Genomic DNA, 17,524 nt, shown 5'->3' on the forward strand with positions numbered 1-17,524 from the left:
GGGAACTTTAGGTCAGATTGCCGCACAGCAATACAATATATAGATGGGATTTTTTCCAGACTCCTTTCCTGATGCCAAAGATTTTTTTCCTTGATCAAACTCTACTTGAGTTCATTTGAACTCTTTTTCAACTAGGCTTGACTTTTGGATTCCAGTGACCCTCTCAGCATTGTTCACTTTTATTAAGAGTCTTGATAAGTTGCTGTAACTAAAATCTCCCATCTTCCATATCTGATCACCCTCAATATCTAATTGGGCTCCTCATCTGCCACCATTCCCCCAGGTGATGTCTGAACATCGTGGCCTGCCTTCAGCGAGAACCCTATTGGGTTGGTTTAGCCAGAATCCCATCCCACCCCCTCTTACCCCTAATGTTTCCTCTTAGTAATGACCCCCATCCCAGTTGCCCATGCTATATTGGGAGTTGAGTCCAATCTCTCTCCCCTACTGTGAGACCCACTGCATTATCCCTATAACATTGCAATGGTCCACTTGGAATTAGGTCTGCCTTACTATCTTAAAGAAGTATCATGAATAATTTTTCTTTAACAACTTGAAAAATAGTTTTTTGCTAACATTGATTAGGAATTAACATCAATTAAATAATGATGATAGTAATAGATAATACAGGTAATACAGATAATACAGGTAATACAGATAATACATTGTTGAACACATACTAGATTTCTGACATCATTTAAAATGTTACACAAATACTAAATCATTTAATTCTCATAAAAACCCAGTGAAGTTTGTGTTAAGGTAGCACTGAGCATTATGATTTGGTGTGTAAAAGACAAATTTTAATGGACAGTTCAAGAGACGATTGCATATGAATGATTGCATTAGAGAGAAAATTTATTAATGACAAATATCTCAAAGAAAAAGGGGGAGTCTGGGGCTTTATAATGGTAGGTAAACAAATTAGTCATCTGCAATATGGGAGTTATGAGGAAGGATGAAGTCATCTTGGAATATGTGAAGCCAAGTTTGTGCTTTGAGGACAGTCATTTCCTGGAACACAAAAGGGTAAAAGGATTTCTTAACCATCGCTGCTCAAAACACAGGGCTCAGGTGAAAGTTCAACACTGTCAGGTGAGGGAAGAATGAGAGAAGTATGTGAATGTAGCAAATAATTTAATGACAACTTTCAAATTCTATGCCCCTAGGGGCGCCTGGGTGGTGCAGTCGGTTAAGCGTCCGACTTCAGCCAGGTCACGATCTCGCGGTCCGTGAGTTCGAGCCCCGCGTCGGGCTCTGGGCTGATGGCTCAGAGCCTGGAGCCTGTTTCCGATTCTGTGTCTCCCTCTCTCTCTGCCCCTCCCCCGTTCATGCTCTGTCTCTCTCTGTCCCAAAAATAAATAAAAACGTTGAGAAAAAAAAAAATTAAAAAAAAAAATTCTATGCCCCTAATTCAAACTCTTTAACATGAATTAACGGCAATGCTTATTCTACACATGTTATCTAAAGTTATCTACTGTTAAATTTAAGAGGAATAGAAAAGTTAGGATCATCCTCACTGTTATATTTTAAGAAAAGCCAATATATGATAGATAATTGGGAAGTTATTATTTGTTATATTAAATGATTATTTAAAGTTTTAATAAACTTCCCAATGATCTATTTTTGGGAATAGTGACAACAGTGAGAGGCTACCCAAGAACTTAACAATAAGAAAAAGTAAGATTGCTCCCTGGGAAAACTACTTTTATAGCATTTTTCAAAAAACAGAAATAGTGTCTGTTTAGGTCATAGGTTATTTCCAGAACATCAAAAAGTGCTTGGCATAGAATAGGTACTCAAACATTTGCTTAAATTAGTGACTTCGTAGTAAAAAACCTGGGGACTGTACAGAACTCTAGGACTAAAGGGTTTGGGAATACCTGCAACCCTAATCAAAATAATCTTGAGGAGCAAGTCTGAGAAGTGATTAAACTTTAATAAATAAAACCCTAAGCAGTGGTACTATACCTTTTTTAGAGAGATAAGGTAAATGAAGGTTTTCAGAACATGCCATCCCAACATATGCTGACTTGGTATATTGACTATTTTGAGCTAAAGTTACTTGAAAAACAATAGGTGCAAGAAAGGCGCTATGACCTTTCCTTCTCTCCCTGAAAACAAGAGAGAAAACTCCCATGCAAAAGAAGCCCTTTCCTGCACCTGGAGGGAAAGAAAATTCTCATCTCCTGAGAGGGAGCTCAAGGCTGAGAAGAATCTGTACAAACAAATCTTGTTGAAATAACCCTCATCTTCCTTTAGTTTCCCCATATATTTTAGATAGTTTTCCATAATTATTATACAATAAAACCTTGGATTACAAGTAACTTGTTCTGTGAGTGTTCCATAAGACAAGCAAACATTTCTAATAAATTTTAACTTGAAAATAAGCAATGTCTTATAATACAAGTAGTATGTGATGCTGAGCATCACATGACCACAGCTGAGCCAATGGCTCTTGACATTGGCTTTGATCTATACGTGCTTTGGATTACAATCATGCTTCTGGAATGAATTATGCTCACAAACCAAGGTTTTACTGTACTTTGTTCAATCAACCTGGTATGTAAGCACCCAGGCTTAACAGCTTTTTGTGTTTTAATTTTCCAATGAAGACTAAGTACCATGTACATATGAAAATATGCATGAAATTTTGTATGCTTTTCTCTGTTAATCTGTCTTCTGTCAGTTTATGTCAGGCCCAGTTGGAGACCCTAAGAGGGTAGAGAAAAAGTTTTTCCTCCCCTACAAAAATAGAAAGGTAAGTTCTTTTTGGAGTACAAGATATGGAACCCCAAAATGAAAAGTTGCACATATCCCTATGAAGCACTGTCCAGGCAGAGAATCTCCTACTGATGAAAATGGCTAGGGAGGTGAAAGCTCCAAGCTTTTTAAACTTGTTTCCTTTAACCATTTGAATTGTACAACTCAGGTCCCTATTCTAATTCCAGGCTTACTATGCAAACATTATAATTCTAATTTGGCTTCCTGTGGGTATCAGAGGAACAAATCTTAGATTTAGTGAGTTTTTTATTGTCTGTACTAACCATGGCAAAATTGAACTGCAACCACACATTTAGCAATTTCTCTACAGATGCTGTACGTCATTAACTATTCCACCCTGGAAACTGAGAGGCTGAGAAACACATGCAATGATATGGTTAGAATTATATTTTAAATAGATTTATCAAGCTGCAGTGTGGAGCCTGGACTTAAGAAATCCAAGACTAGGATCAGGCAGACAATTTAGAAGGGAATTACTGAGATTGTTCCAGCAGGAGATAATGAGGACTTGAATTAGGAGGCCGTAGAGATGTGGAGCCAAAATAGGAAACATTTCTCTGTACTGTTACTGGTACTGAGCATTATTTTCTAAATCTGCTTACTTGATAGGTGAGCAAAATCATTTCCTTGTTAATTGGATTTCAATGTCTTTCATTACTAATGAAGATGAAAATTTATCACTGGATTAATTCTTGTGTTTCACTCCTGTTTAATTTTTAAAATGTAATTTTTCTTTCATAAAATGTTTTATACATAAAATGTACAAGAGATTCAAGCTACCTAGAATTAAACAGTGGTAGTAGGGACATTTAAACACACAAAACCAAATAGCGTCAATTGAAATGCAAAGCAATCCTATTTTACTTTAATGTAATGCATTAATTTTGGTCTGACCTTCAGCTTTGATTTACACAAAGTTGCCTGGGAAACAGAATTTCCTGATTCAGCATAGACCAAAAGATTTGCATTGTAAAAACAGTCCAAAAAATTAATTCTAAGTAATGGAGTAAGTTTATTCAGAATTCAATTAGTTCCAAGGCTTAGGAAAATAATTTTTTTAATGAGGCTAGAAGAGCAATTCACAAGCAAATTCCATAGAAGTATTTTTCTCCCTGATGTTTATTTATTAAAAATAACCATGATAATAGCGACACATTACTTTTATTTATTTACTTATTTATTTTTACACAGTGCTTGGGTTTTATTTGATATCATGTCTGTGACCCAGGACCAGCTTGGAATCCACAGTGGGGACAGAGTCACATGGCCCCCTGCTTACCAGGACTCCTCTTCCAGTCCACCCTGTGCTGACATAAGCCAAGGGGCCCCCATAAAAAAGGTGTAGGACTCAGTTCCCTAACAGGTTTTTAGAGCCCTTGTAAATGAACTCCCAAAATAGCTGCTTCTCCTGGAAACTTGGACACCGGTGGGTGGTTCAGGGTAGGCTTCTAAGTGCTGGTTTTCTTTTGTTTGGTGTAAGCTTGTTCCAAACCCTCTCCAGGGCCACTTTTCCCATGAAGAAGGTGATAGCAAAATTATACTTCTACCAGTCTCTTTTTCCTGTGAACTGGTATTGAGTTTGGAGGTCTCACTAGATTTCACTCCATTTTTTTGGTAAGAATACCTCACAGGTGCTGTACAACTCAGCACCTCCTCCTGCATCTGGCAGAGGCACACAGTGACGGCTGCTCCACTGTTATAATACATGTGCTTCTGAAAATTTTTACTTAAAAATTCCTTGTAAAAGTCAGCCATTTTTTCTGGTCAAATGTTGCATTTTGACCTGATCTGGCTCTCAGTTCCAGGCCTTTAACTTTCAGTCTTGAGCAAATAAATTCTTCTGTTTCCTTATGAAATGTCAAATTCTGGTTTTCCCAGAACTCTTGGTTCCATTCTTGTGTTTCTTGTCTTAATTCTCTTAGCTTTTGTTCTAACGGTGATTCATTTTTGAAGACGTAATAGTGAACAGGTTGAAGGTTTGCAATGTTTACCCCAGGGGTCCTGTCCAATCATGGAAGGATTTTCTTGAAGGTCAGAATCCTGAGACCCAGCTTGGTGCCCCATCCCTGCACTCCAGCTTGGGCTCGGGGGGGGGGGGGGGGGGGGCGGGGGGGGGTGGGAGGGGGGGGGGAGCTGACAGCTGGGGCCAGGGAAGGCTCCCAGAGCTGAGGGAGAAGAGCCCTCCTTCCACCACCACAAGGCCACCCTGACTTGCCTGATCGGCTGCCTGTGGCCCATGGCAGTGATTTTTATTTGTTAAAAGAAAGTGAAATCATACACAATCCCATTATTGTAGCACGTCTTATTTTAATTTTTGCATTCTTTAGTTTTTATATCTGTGTAGTTACTCTGAGTTTGATGAATTCCATCCCTGTTAAATGCCTTTACTGTAGAGAAGCTACTGGGTGTTCTACAGCAATAATAACTAGACATAACTATTAGTATTTAATAGCTATTAGTACTATTGCAGTGGTGTATGGAACAATTTCTTTTCATGAACTGAAAGTTCTTACAACCAAAACTCAAATTTAAAAGTTGTACAAAAAGCATTTTAAATTCACTTTATAAATTATTTTGACCTCAGTCATTTCCTTTTCTTGGTTGTTCTCAAACAAATACCTGCTAGTATAAGAGTAATACATAAGCACTGTAGCACTGTGAAAAGGATTCTAGATTCAGAACTGGGCTTTTATCTTAGCCCTGTAACTTATAAGTCACTCAATCTTTTTGAACTTTAGTTTTCTCTTTTGTAAATAAAACCATACATGATTCTTCTAAAGATATATAGTGCTAACTCATAGATTATGCACTCTATGATTGTTAATTCTCATTCCACAAATTGTTTTTAAATATAATACTCCTTTATACTGGATTATGAGTTGACTTTATGGGTTTAGTCAAAAAGATCAATGCAGAAAACTCTTGCTTATTTGAGCTCTCCCGAGCACACGTGAGGGTGTCCTTTGATTGATGGCTCTGAATGATATCTGAAATACTTTACTTTTTTTACTCCCTTGCACTGCCTCCAACTCTTAAGAGTGCTTGACTAATGATAAGGTCTGAAAAACCAAACCAAACCAAAACAAAACAACCTAAGCCTTTTAATAAGCAATGAAGAAGTAATGAAGTTATGAAACTTCTTTAAAACTTTGAGTTAATTGCATCAAAAGTTTTAACCAGAGAAATTAGGCAAGAAAAAGTAATACAAGGCACCCAAATTGAAAAGGAAGAAGTAAAATTATCTCTGTTTGCAGATGATATGATCATATATGTGGAAAACTCTAAAGATTCTACAAAAAAACCCGTTAGAACTAATAAATTCTACAAAGTAGCAGGATACAATGTCAACACATAAAAATAAGATGCATTTCTATACATTAACAATGAACAATCTGAAAAGGAAATTATGCAAGCAATTTCATTTATAATAACACCAAAAAGAATAAAACACTTAGGAATCAACCAAGAACATGAAAGATTTGTACAATGACAACTATAAAACATTGCCGAAAGAAATTAAGGAGACATAAATAAATGGAAACACATCCCATGTTCATGGATTGGAGGACTTATTTTGTTAAGATGTAAATACCACCCAAAGAAATCTACAGATTCAATGCAATCCCTATCAATATCCTAGCAATGTTTTTTGCAGAAATAGAAAAACCCATCCTAAAATTCATATCAAATCTCAAGGGATCCCAAGTAGCCAAAACAATCTTGAAAAAGGAGAACAAAGCTAGAGGACTCACATTTCTTGACTTCAACACTTATTATAAAGCAACAGTAATCCAAGCAGCATGGTACTGGCATAAAGACAGACATAATTATCAATGAAATAGAATTGATAGCCCAGAAATAAACCTTCTTATACATGGTTCACTGATTCTTGATAAGGGTACCAAGACCATTCAATGGAAGGACAATCTTTCCAACAAATGGTGTTGGTAAAACTGGATATCCGTATGCAAAAGAATGAAGTTGGACCCTTACCCAACCATATACAAAATGTAATTGAAAATGGATCAAAGATCTAAATGTAAAACTGAAAACTAAAAAACTTTCAGAAGAAAACAGGGCAAAAGCTTCGCGATATTAGATTTGGCAATGATTTCTTGGATATGACACCAAGATCACAAAACATAAAAAAAAAAAGACAAATTGAACTTTGTAAAATTTTTAAAAATAATGCATCAAAAGACAATATTAACAGAGTAAAAAGGCAACACACAGAATGGGAGAAAATATTTAGCAATCGTATCTGATAAACGATTAATATCCAGATGACACTGAGAACTCCTGAAACTCAGTAAATAGCAAACCAAACAATGCAATGCAAAAATGAGTGAAGAATTTGAATAGACATCTCTCCAAGAAAGATTACAAATGGACAATAAGCATATGAAAAGATGCTCAACATAATCAATCATTAGGTAAATGCAAATCAAAACTATAATGAAATCCTATCTCATATCCATTATGATGGCTGTTAAGATTTGAAGAAATTAGAACCCTGGTACATTATTGGTAGAAGTCTAAAATGGGACAACTTCTGTGGAAACAGTATGATGGTTTCTCAAAAAGTTAAAAATAGAATTACTATATGATCCAGCAATTCTACTTCTATGTATATATCCAAAAGAATTGGAAGCAGAATCTCAGAGATATTTGTATACCCATGTATGATGCAGCATTATTCGCAATAGCTAAAATGTGGAAGCAACCCATGTGCCCATCAACTGATGAATGGATAAGCAAAATGTTGTACACATATACAGTGAAATATTATTCAGCCTTAAAAAGTAAGGAGATTTTGACACATGCTACAACATGGATTAACCTTGAGTACATTATACTAAATAAAATAGGCCAGTCACAAAAAGACAGTACTATATGATTTCACTTACATAAAATACTTAGAGTAGTCAAAGCCATTGTACAGAAAGTAGAATGGTGATTTCCAGAGGCTAGGGGAAGGGGCGAATGAAGAGTTTTGTTTTTGTTTGTTTGTTTTTGTTTGTTTGTTTTTGTTTTTAATGAGTATAGAGTTTCAGGTTTACAAAATAAAAAGAGTTATAGAGATAGTGGTGATGGCTGCACAACAAACATTTTGAATGTATCTAATATCATTGAACTGTACATTTAATAATTATCAAGATGGTAAATTTTACATCATATGTATTTTACCACAATAAAAACAAATCGAAAAAAATTGAATAATATTTATCCCTAAAATTTCTCAAGGTCATATCATTTGTGCCAATCCTTTATAGTTTTCCAGCATCATGCTTTGCCTAAAATACTGGGTATGACCTGAAGAAGCCTTGTAGGCATGTTCTTTGCTACCCATCTCATGGAGGGAAAGAGTAAAGAACATCGAACTCTATTTGCAAAACTAGGTTCTGGCAGCTTGAGATGGATTCTCTTCCCACTACTGCAGGAACCAGTAGAATTCCTAGTCCCTTATAAATATTGAGGAGTATCCAAATATGCCACCACAAAATACACCTCTTTGGCATATGGATTATTTTGAAGTAAAGGCCATTGAAAACTAGCAGATGCAGGAAAAGCCCTAAAAACAGGACACAAGTTTTACTATTGTAAAGGAAATTACATTTATAAAGGAAATTCTTTTTTTTTTAAGTTTTTATTTTAATTCCAGTTGGTTAACATACCATGCTATATAAAGGAAATGTTTATTTCTAGAGATGTCCTCAATCTCTCCTACCAGTAAGAGGAGGACCTTTAACAACTGGCCATTTGAGAAGGCACCAATTTTAATCTGCATAACAAATCTCATCCAACAATCCCTGTGTACCATACTTTTCTTAGTCACTTTCACATAACTGGCCTCCCCTTCTCAAATGCCCCAAACTCCTTTTTCTTGGGTGGTATTTAAACTCAAGTTCCAACCAATCATTTGGGGTTTACCCATCACTGAGTACTCCCCTGTGTATATGCACAATGCACATGTTAATAACCTTGTTTTTCTCTTATTAATCTGTTTTTGATCAGTCTAATTTGTAGGACCATAGCTAGAAAAACTAAGATGGGTAGAAGAAAAGATTTTCCCTCACCTACAACATCCTCCTTTTCTTTCTGAGCACAAACCATGGATAAGCCCCTTCTCAATCTGAGTTAAATTCATGCTGATCCTATAACTGTGTCACTTTGTTTTTGATAAAGTTTAAGACAAAAAGCATCTTAAGTTAAATGTTTGGTCCTAATATTTCTTTCTGTTTTCTTTGATTTGCCTGAGAAATCCACAAGTCAGGGATATATGCGTAAGTTTTCCTTTCAAGTAGAGCTTAACTATTTAATGAATCATTCTAAACTAGTATGCGGGCCTCTTCTCATTAATGGCTGTGATAGCTATAATAGCAGCAGGTTCTAATACATTTGACATATCTGCTTCCTTTTAAGTCTCCAACTTAATTCTCATTTTTGGTCTAAAAGGTACCTAAGTTTTTAGTTCAACTGTCTGTCAGGGGCAGATGATACTATGAGTTTAAGGAGTCTGCCCATTGCCTTTTTGACTATTCCTCTCCAATGGGTAGTAAAAAATCTATTATTAGGTGACAACTGATTCAGGTATGAATCAACAATGGGTACTGAAACTATCCCATTGATAAAGAATAGGATATCTACATGGTCTCAAAGTTTCTAATCACAAATCACTAATTAATTACAGAAAGAAAACTAATATGTTTATAATGAAGAAACTTGGCAAACGTCACCTTAACTGAGCAATCAAAGTTAACATTACCAGGGTGTCTGGGTGGCTCAGTCAGTTAAGTGTCTGACCGTGGCTCAGTCATGATCTCACAGTTTTTGGGTTTGAGCCCTGCATTGGGCTCTGTGTTGACAGCTCAGAGCCCAGAGCCTGCTTCAGATTCTATGTCTCCCTCTGTCTCTCTCTTCTCCTCTCTAGTTTGTGCTCTATCTCTCAAAAATAAATAAACAAACATTTAAAAAGTTAACATCATAAATAGTGGGAAAAGTCAACATCATGTGCCTTGTGATGTGAAATACTGGTAAGAACACAGGATCACATTCATAGTATTCCTGCCAAAAATGCATACCCTGAATCTAATCATTAGATGAACTGAAAGTGAGGATGTATAACTGGTCTATATACTCTTAAAAAAAATCTCAATATCATGAAAAACTAATGACTTATTTAAAAAACTTTAATATTTATTTACTTTTGAGAGAGAGAGAGAGAGAGTAGGAGAGGGGCAGAGAGAGATGGAGACACAGAATCTGTAGCCGGCTCCAGGCTCTGAGCTGTCAGCACAAAGCCTGATGCGGGGCTCAGACCCACAACCTGTGAGATCATGACCTGAGCTGAAGTTGGACACTTAACTGACTGAGCCACCCAGGCTCCCTGACTAATGAATTATTTTAGGGTAAAGAAGAGACAAAAGAGACATAAACACTAAATGTAAAGTGTAATCCAGACTGGATTCTGCACCAGATTTTTTTTTTTATATATATAAATGAAATAAGAACATAAGAACAACTGGTAAAATTTCAATTTAAATAATATTGTTCAAGGTTAAATGTCCTGATTTTGATCATTTTATTATGGTTATGTGAGTGAATTTCCTTGTTAGAAAATATATACTGAAGGATTTAGGGGTTAAGTGGAATGATGTCTGCAACTTATTTCAAATAGTTTAGAAAAATTGTAACATATATATATATATATATATATATATATATATATATATAGTTTTGAAGGCTATATGGCTTGTTTTTGCAACTATCTAGCTCTGTTGTAGCTGGAAAGCATTCATCAATAATATGAAAATGAATGTGTGACTGTTACAATAAAACTTTATTGTAAAAACAGGCAGTGAACGGAGTATGGAATATGGGCTGTAGTTCACTTATCTCTGCATTAGACTGTCATGTCCTTGACACTAAGGATAATGTGTTCTTATGTCTCTATTTCTGTAGTGCCTAGATCAAGACCTAGCATTCAGCAGATCCGCAACAAATATTTGGTACATGAAGATTGTCCTGTCCTATCTTTGTGGTGGGTCTTTGATCTCACAGGTTGCATAACTTTGGCTTAATTACTTGCCACTTCTTTTCAGGGCCTCAAGACATCAACTGTAAGTAGCTCTGTGTACTTTGTAAACCTGCTCTGGAAATCAGAAGTAAGCTTCTCCTTCTCCTTCTCCTTCTTTCTCCTTCTCCTTCTTCTACTTTTTTTCCCAGTAAAGTTTATATCCAATGTGGGGCTTGAACTCATAAACCTGAGATAAAAGTTACAGACTCTACCCACTGAGCCAGCCAGCACCCCAGAAGTAAGAGCTTTGATACTATTCCATATGAGGTGCCAAGTTGACAGAAATTCCCATGAGGTCATTGGAAAGAGTATATTCTACATATTTGCTGGCAAACCTGTAGGAGTTTAGTTGTAATCCTACTCTAGAGCAAGTGGTGTTGAGATTTTGTTTTGCTTTGTTTTTTGTTTTTTGTTTTGCGATCTATGAGTTCCTGACCAGAACGAACTTGGTAACTTGGTTGAGAAAATAAAACACAGAAATGAAAAAATTATAGAACAATAGCAAATTCTTCCATATTCCTGACATTTCATTCTTCCCTGCTTCAGTCCTCATATATCACTGATCAATTAGAAGTCATCTCCTTTCCTCTTAATTACCATGGTACTCTATCTATAGGTTGAATTATAATAATTTTTGTGCATATATTTTCTCTATTGGTCTTCCCACCAGGAATAGCCTGGCCAGCAAGACAAAAATATTCATCTCTGTATTGGGGTGGCTTTGCCTGATGATTTGCTTCTTATTTCCTTCCATAGCCAATCAATACTTCCTTCCCTTTTTTATGGATACATTCTTTCATTAGCTATGTTAATATATTCCATAAGTTACCTCAAATATTACAGGCTTGACTTGGCAAGAATTCTGTCTTTCAGGTGACTTTGCCTATAAATGAATTATATGTAAGTACATAGTTTTATTCTTTGAAGACAATCTTATTTAACTCATATCCAAATTCTTTAGAGAACACCCCCAGTAGCATTCTGTACTGACAATTGCAGAAAGTAAATTAATGTTTTACTTATAGCTACACTGAGGTTGGTATCATATTCTGGACATCGATAACTATTCTGATTGTGTAAGATGGTGTTTTAGGAAATCTTTTGAGCATTGTTCTCCTTGTAATTACTTCACTTGAGCTTAGGTACCCTGCTGTTGTATTATTTCCATGTGCCTTCATTTGCATATTTCCATTGTGATAAACATCTGCATTGATCCTTATTTCCTTCCCTCCAGTCTCAGGAGATGAAGTGTCCCTCCCACTGCTCAACTCACAGCAATTTGGCTTCTGCTTATCCCCCACCTTCTTCACCCCATGACTGAGATTATCTGTACTGAAATAAATAATGCATTAAAAATGCCAAATTCAGACAATCCACTTCAATCTTTATCTTACTAAATCTCTCTTCTACTTCTGATTGTTGGACAAACAGTTCTCAAAGCTCCATCCTCTATGCTTTTAGCTTTCCTGACATTATTTATTCTGATTCTAATCACATATGCCTAACCAATTTTATTATTTTCATTCACAGGATCCTCCTCTTTTGCCTACAGGTCTTTAATCTTAGTTGTGTCTGAGGGTTCTTCCTATCTTCAGGCACTGTTTGTCTCTTTTTGTCTTATGTTGGGTGACCATTAATCTCTCTTCCCTTTTTTTTTTAAAGTTTATTTTGAGGGAGAAAAAGCATGAGTGGGGAAGGGGCAGAGAGAGAGGTGAGAGAGAGAATCTCAAGCAGGCTCTGTGCTACCAGTGCAGAGGCCAACATGTGGCTTGAACTCATAAACTGTGAGATCATGACCTGAGCCAAAGTCAGCCACTCAACTGACTGAGTCACCCAGGCACCTCTCATATGCTGACTTCCAAATCTCTATCCCAATCTCGATACCTCCTTTCATACTTAGATAACTAACTAGTTACAAATTTCTATGTATTGACAATGTTTTGGTATTTCACAACATGGAAATAAAGCATCACTTTTGTTGGCCAAACTTGAAATTTCTTAACAAGCTGTATTGATATTAGGTATAAATTTTTCATGTCATCACAGAAATCTCTTCCATATAATCTTCTTTTCAATGTTTTCTATTTCATTAGATATATAAATTAAAAAGGGGAGAAAATGAAATACTTTCATAAATGTATGAGAAATTAAATAAATACATAACTACAGCTGGATCTATGTTATCTCAAGTCTCTCATTTCAGTGTTCTTTTACTTAACACTGGGTCTCCAGATGTAACTATACTAGCTTTATATCAATGTCTTATCAGTTAAAATATTTTGTCCCTAACAGAAATCTTCCCTCCAATTGGCTTAAACAACAAAAAGATTATCTCACATATCTGTTATTCCTGAAGTAGGGTCAGCTCCAAGGTTAGTCTCTTCAGTAGCATGAAGACATAGGTTTACTCTATTTTCTAATATGCTTATGTCCCGAACGTTATTATCAAGTACATTTATTCTGTGATTTTAAGGGTGATTTAGTTTTAGGAATTTCAACAACATAATTCTATATATCCACAAGTTAGTTCTGTCCATTAGGTCTGGACATAGTAACATTCAAAAAAAGAAGAGACACCATTTTGTCCTGTGGCTCTCTTGTAGAAATACAATTTCCTCAGAATCACTAGTAGACTATATTTTACAATTCTTTGGCCACTGGATTAATTTGTTATTGCTGTCATAACAAATGGCCACAAACTTAGTAGCTTATAGCAACATTCATTTGTCATCTCATAGTTCTATAGGATAGAAATCTAGGTGGGCTCTACTGGGTTCTGTGTTTAGAAACTCACAAGGCTAATGTCCAGTTTGTAGAGGATGCTGGGCTTCTTTCTGGAAGAGTTGAGGAAAAACTCACTTCCAAGCTCATTCAGATTGTTGACAAAATCTAGTTCCCTGTGGTAATAAGATCAACATCCTCATTTCCTTGCTGGCTATTAGCTAAGGGGTGGATCTGAGTAATTTGGGGCTGTCTGCATTCCTCGTCAAGTGGTTCTCTTCTATCCTATTGTTTTGAATCTCTTTCTTTTTAAAAAATTTTTAAATGTTTATTCATTTTTGAGAGAGAGAGAGAGAGAGAGAGAGAGCGAGCGAGCAGGGAAGGGGCAGAGAGAGAGGGAGACGCAGAATCTAAAAGCAGGCTCCAGGCTCTGAGCTGTCAGCACAGAGCCCGATGTGGGGCTTGAACTTGAGATCATGACCTGAACCAAAGTCGGACGCTCAACCAACTGAGCCACCCAGGTGCCCCATCTCTGACTTTTTTTGCTATCATCTGAAGAAACCCCTCTGCTTTTTAGAGCTGGTGTGATTAGATTTTAAGCTTGCCCAGATAATTTCTCTTTCTTAAGACTGTGCCAAAGAGAACACAAGCATGAAAGTGACATCTCACCATGTTCATAGGCTTCAGGGATTAGGGTGAGAAATCTTTAAGGACTCATTTTAGAATTACTCCTACAATAGCCATAGTTGGGTCACAAGCCCTTTCTGAATTAATCATTGTCAAAGGGAATGAATTACCATAGTTTACTCAGATAGTTTTCTGCAGTGGAACTGACATGTTGGGGAATAAACAATAATGTCCACTATGTACTCACATTATAATGCTTCTCTTGAGAAGTGCTAAATGGGCTCATATATTCTCTCTAGTCTCCCTCTCTCTCTCTCCCTATATATATACATACATACACACATTTCTTACGAAGAACAGTATATCCTGTTATTACTCTATTTTCCTCCTTATTTATCACAGTGGGTAGTACACATTGGTTACAATATCAGTTAAACATTATTTTAAGGGAAGAGAAAAAAGACTTTTTGAAGTGAAGCCTAGCATTTAAGAACAAAAAGAACAGAATCTATCTTTCCTATCCTATCATGGTAACCGATCTTAAAAAAAGACAGCTGATTAACTTGTTGGGCTGATGGTTGGCAACAGTGTTATGGTTTCGAATTTGGAATTTCTTTCATGTCTTTATGTAAAACATGTAGTAGAATTTGGCAGATACTGCTATTTGTTCAGCGGTTATAGGGTAAGTCATCTTTGATGTCTGGGAGCAACTTTCTATAAGAAATCATTGTCCACTTAGCATTACCATTGATGAGCTATTCATGGAATCATTAACTTTCAAGGATCTCCAGTATTGCTTCAAGAGGTCCTTTCTAGTAATTATCCAACTTCTTGTTCTCTTACTCCCTCAGGCCATTCACCACACTGCTTTGCCTGGTTTGTTGAAATGTAAGGGCAATTTGGCTATATTTACTCTGTTAATATTTAGAGTAGCCCAGTGTAGCTAACAATGTAGATGTCATTTTCCCTACTCCTCTTTTCATATGTGATCCTCTAGAAGCTGTTTCATTTGTCCATGATGATGACTTTCCTCTAAACAGGAGAACTTTTTCATTAGGCAAAAGTAGAGACATTTCCCTATTAGTCTCTTAAATAAGGATTTACCACAGTTGATTGTACCATCTGGTAGAAGTACACACTAGGTAATTAGGCAAGACTCCTCCAAGAACCTGAGCCAGGGTTGGGAGACTGTCCAGGTGAGGTGTACATTCTGTTTATTTGGCTGATGTGCTGTCCTATATGTCAAGATACAGTTCAAGAACAGATAAACTTTGTGAAATATAAATAATTCCAGAAAATGAAGTGATAGTGAAAACATTAGATAGATCTGGGACTTTTGTTCTAAATATGGTACTTTTAGCAAATAAAAGGTCAACTGGCTACTAAATTGAATAGACCTTAGTCATTTTCTATTGTTACTGGATGAATTTATTCATTTTTAACCATGAGGAGACAAGGTTCCTAACTGGATATAATGAGCTTAAGGCAAGCAGTGAAGTAAGAAACATTCACTAGCATCTGATTTTAAGCATTCAAAGTCAGTGGAATCATCAGTCCACTTTACTATATTATAGTGTTTTATTATATATTAGTAATACTATAAAAATGTACATTTGATAGACATAATGTTAAACATCCATAGGTTTTTGGTGTATTTCACTATAGAGATGGCTGTTTTCTCTGGGTTACTTAAATTATTCATCCAATGCTAGAATTCTGCTTGCTATGTTCATAAATAAGGCCATAAAACATGGTATATTGGAAATATTATATTGTCAAGAACCTTTCTCTTTATTGTTATACAGGTTTCCTATTAAATTATTTACATGTAACTATTTATAAAATGAAATTATTTTATTTGTGAATACGAGGATGAATGACTTTATTAGCATAAATTGGTAAAATTGTGCCATCTAGTGCCCTTTTTGAAAAAACTTGTTTTTAAAAAAATTTTCAGTTTCCAGAATCTTAAATATTACAGATTAAAAAATGAGTCTAGAAATCATTTTCCAACCCCTACATATTACAGATAAAAATGAGTGCAAAAATGAAAATAAAGTTAGGACACATGTTACTGGAAGAGTGTACTCCGGGCACAGGAAAGAATTCTAGCAAATACCTAGGAATTGGTGTGGTCATTCCAAGGATTTCCTAAGATATGTTTACCACACCTATTATAACATTCTCTGTGAAGTGTGTGTATTAGTGGAGAGTAGGAATAAGAAGAATGACTAAAAGACCACTAGATAATGAGATTCTTGGTAGTTGGTGGCGAATGGGATGACCTTCAAGAATGGGGCCTGAAGATTCTTCTCTCCTTTACTTTTCCTATCTGATTATGTTGCCACCTCAGGCTCTATCCCAAGAACTGGGGTAAGCAGAGTTGTGTGTGGGTTTGTGTGCTTGTGTTTTGATAAGAGGGGAAAAGAGGTGCCTGAGGTATATTAGAATAAACAGGGGGAAATGTGAGGGAGAAGGCAGAAAAATGAAAGATTATATTTTAATGTCCTAGTAGCTGAAATTAATTTGACAGAAAGTTTTGGAGTCACATTTATCCAGGTTTGGGTTTGTGTGAGTTTGGCATTACTGGATTACTTTTGGAGACTTAATTTTCATATGCTAAAAAAAAAAAAAAGTAGAGGAGGAAGCAAAGAAAGATAAATTCAGATACCTTATCAAATAGTTGTATAAAATGTGACATAATGAATATCAGTTCCTTTTAACCACAAATATGTTAGGAAAAATGTCTTCAACTATCTACTGTATATGTGGGACATATGCATATCACTTGTGTTAGTTATTCAGCCAGTTCAATTAGGCTAAAGATTTCTTTTATCTAGTAACCTTCCCTTAACTACTGATCAGGCACCATCTTGTGACTTCTATTATTTTCTTGACATTTTTGTATCTTGAATTGCCACTTATTAACGTTATTAGGATTTGCACCAACTACTGTACCTATATCTATATCCATATCTATATCACCTATCTATGTATCTACAAAAATGTGTTGTATACCTCTCAATATCTTGTTTATAACAAGGAATTAATAAATACTTGTTACCTTATTTACTGGGCTTTAGTAGAATTTTCCTTCACCCAGGTAAAGACATGTTACCAACAAATCCTTTATATTACAACCATGAGAAGAAAGTATATTTCATCAAACACATTTGAAATTTCATAAACACTTGTGTATTTTAAGATCATAACCTTATTTTTTATTTTTAATCATGGTAAAAAAACACATAAAAGTTACCATCTTAACTATTTTTTAGTGTTAAGTAGTTTAAGTAATGAACTATTGTTCAGTAT

The 17,524-nt window shown here is 35.7% G+C and overlaps 1 long non-coding RNA gene across 1 annotated transcript in view; it reads right to left on the bottom strand.

Annotated features, from left to right (window-relative positions):
• Window positions 1-840: 840 nt before the first annotated feature.
• LOC111560164 overlaps window positions 841-17,524 on the bottom strand; it is a 30,936-nt gene continuing 14,252 nt past the window's right edge. Inside the window, exon 3 of the long non-coding RNA XR_002741820.2 lies at window positions 841-1,014. This is a non-coding gene — a long non-coding RNA (uncharacterized LOC111560164). The remainder of the gene's footprint in view (window positions 1,015-17,524) is intronic.

Source organism: Felis catus, chromosome B1 (assembly GCF_018350175.1).
Source record: "Felis catus isolate Fca126 chromosome B1, F.catus_Fca126_mat1.0, whole genome shotgun sequence".
Taxonomy (NCBI): Eukaryota; Metazoa; Chordata; class Mammalia; order Carnivora; family Felidae; genus Felis; species Felis catus.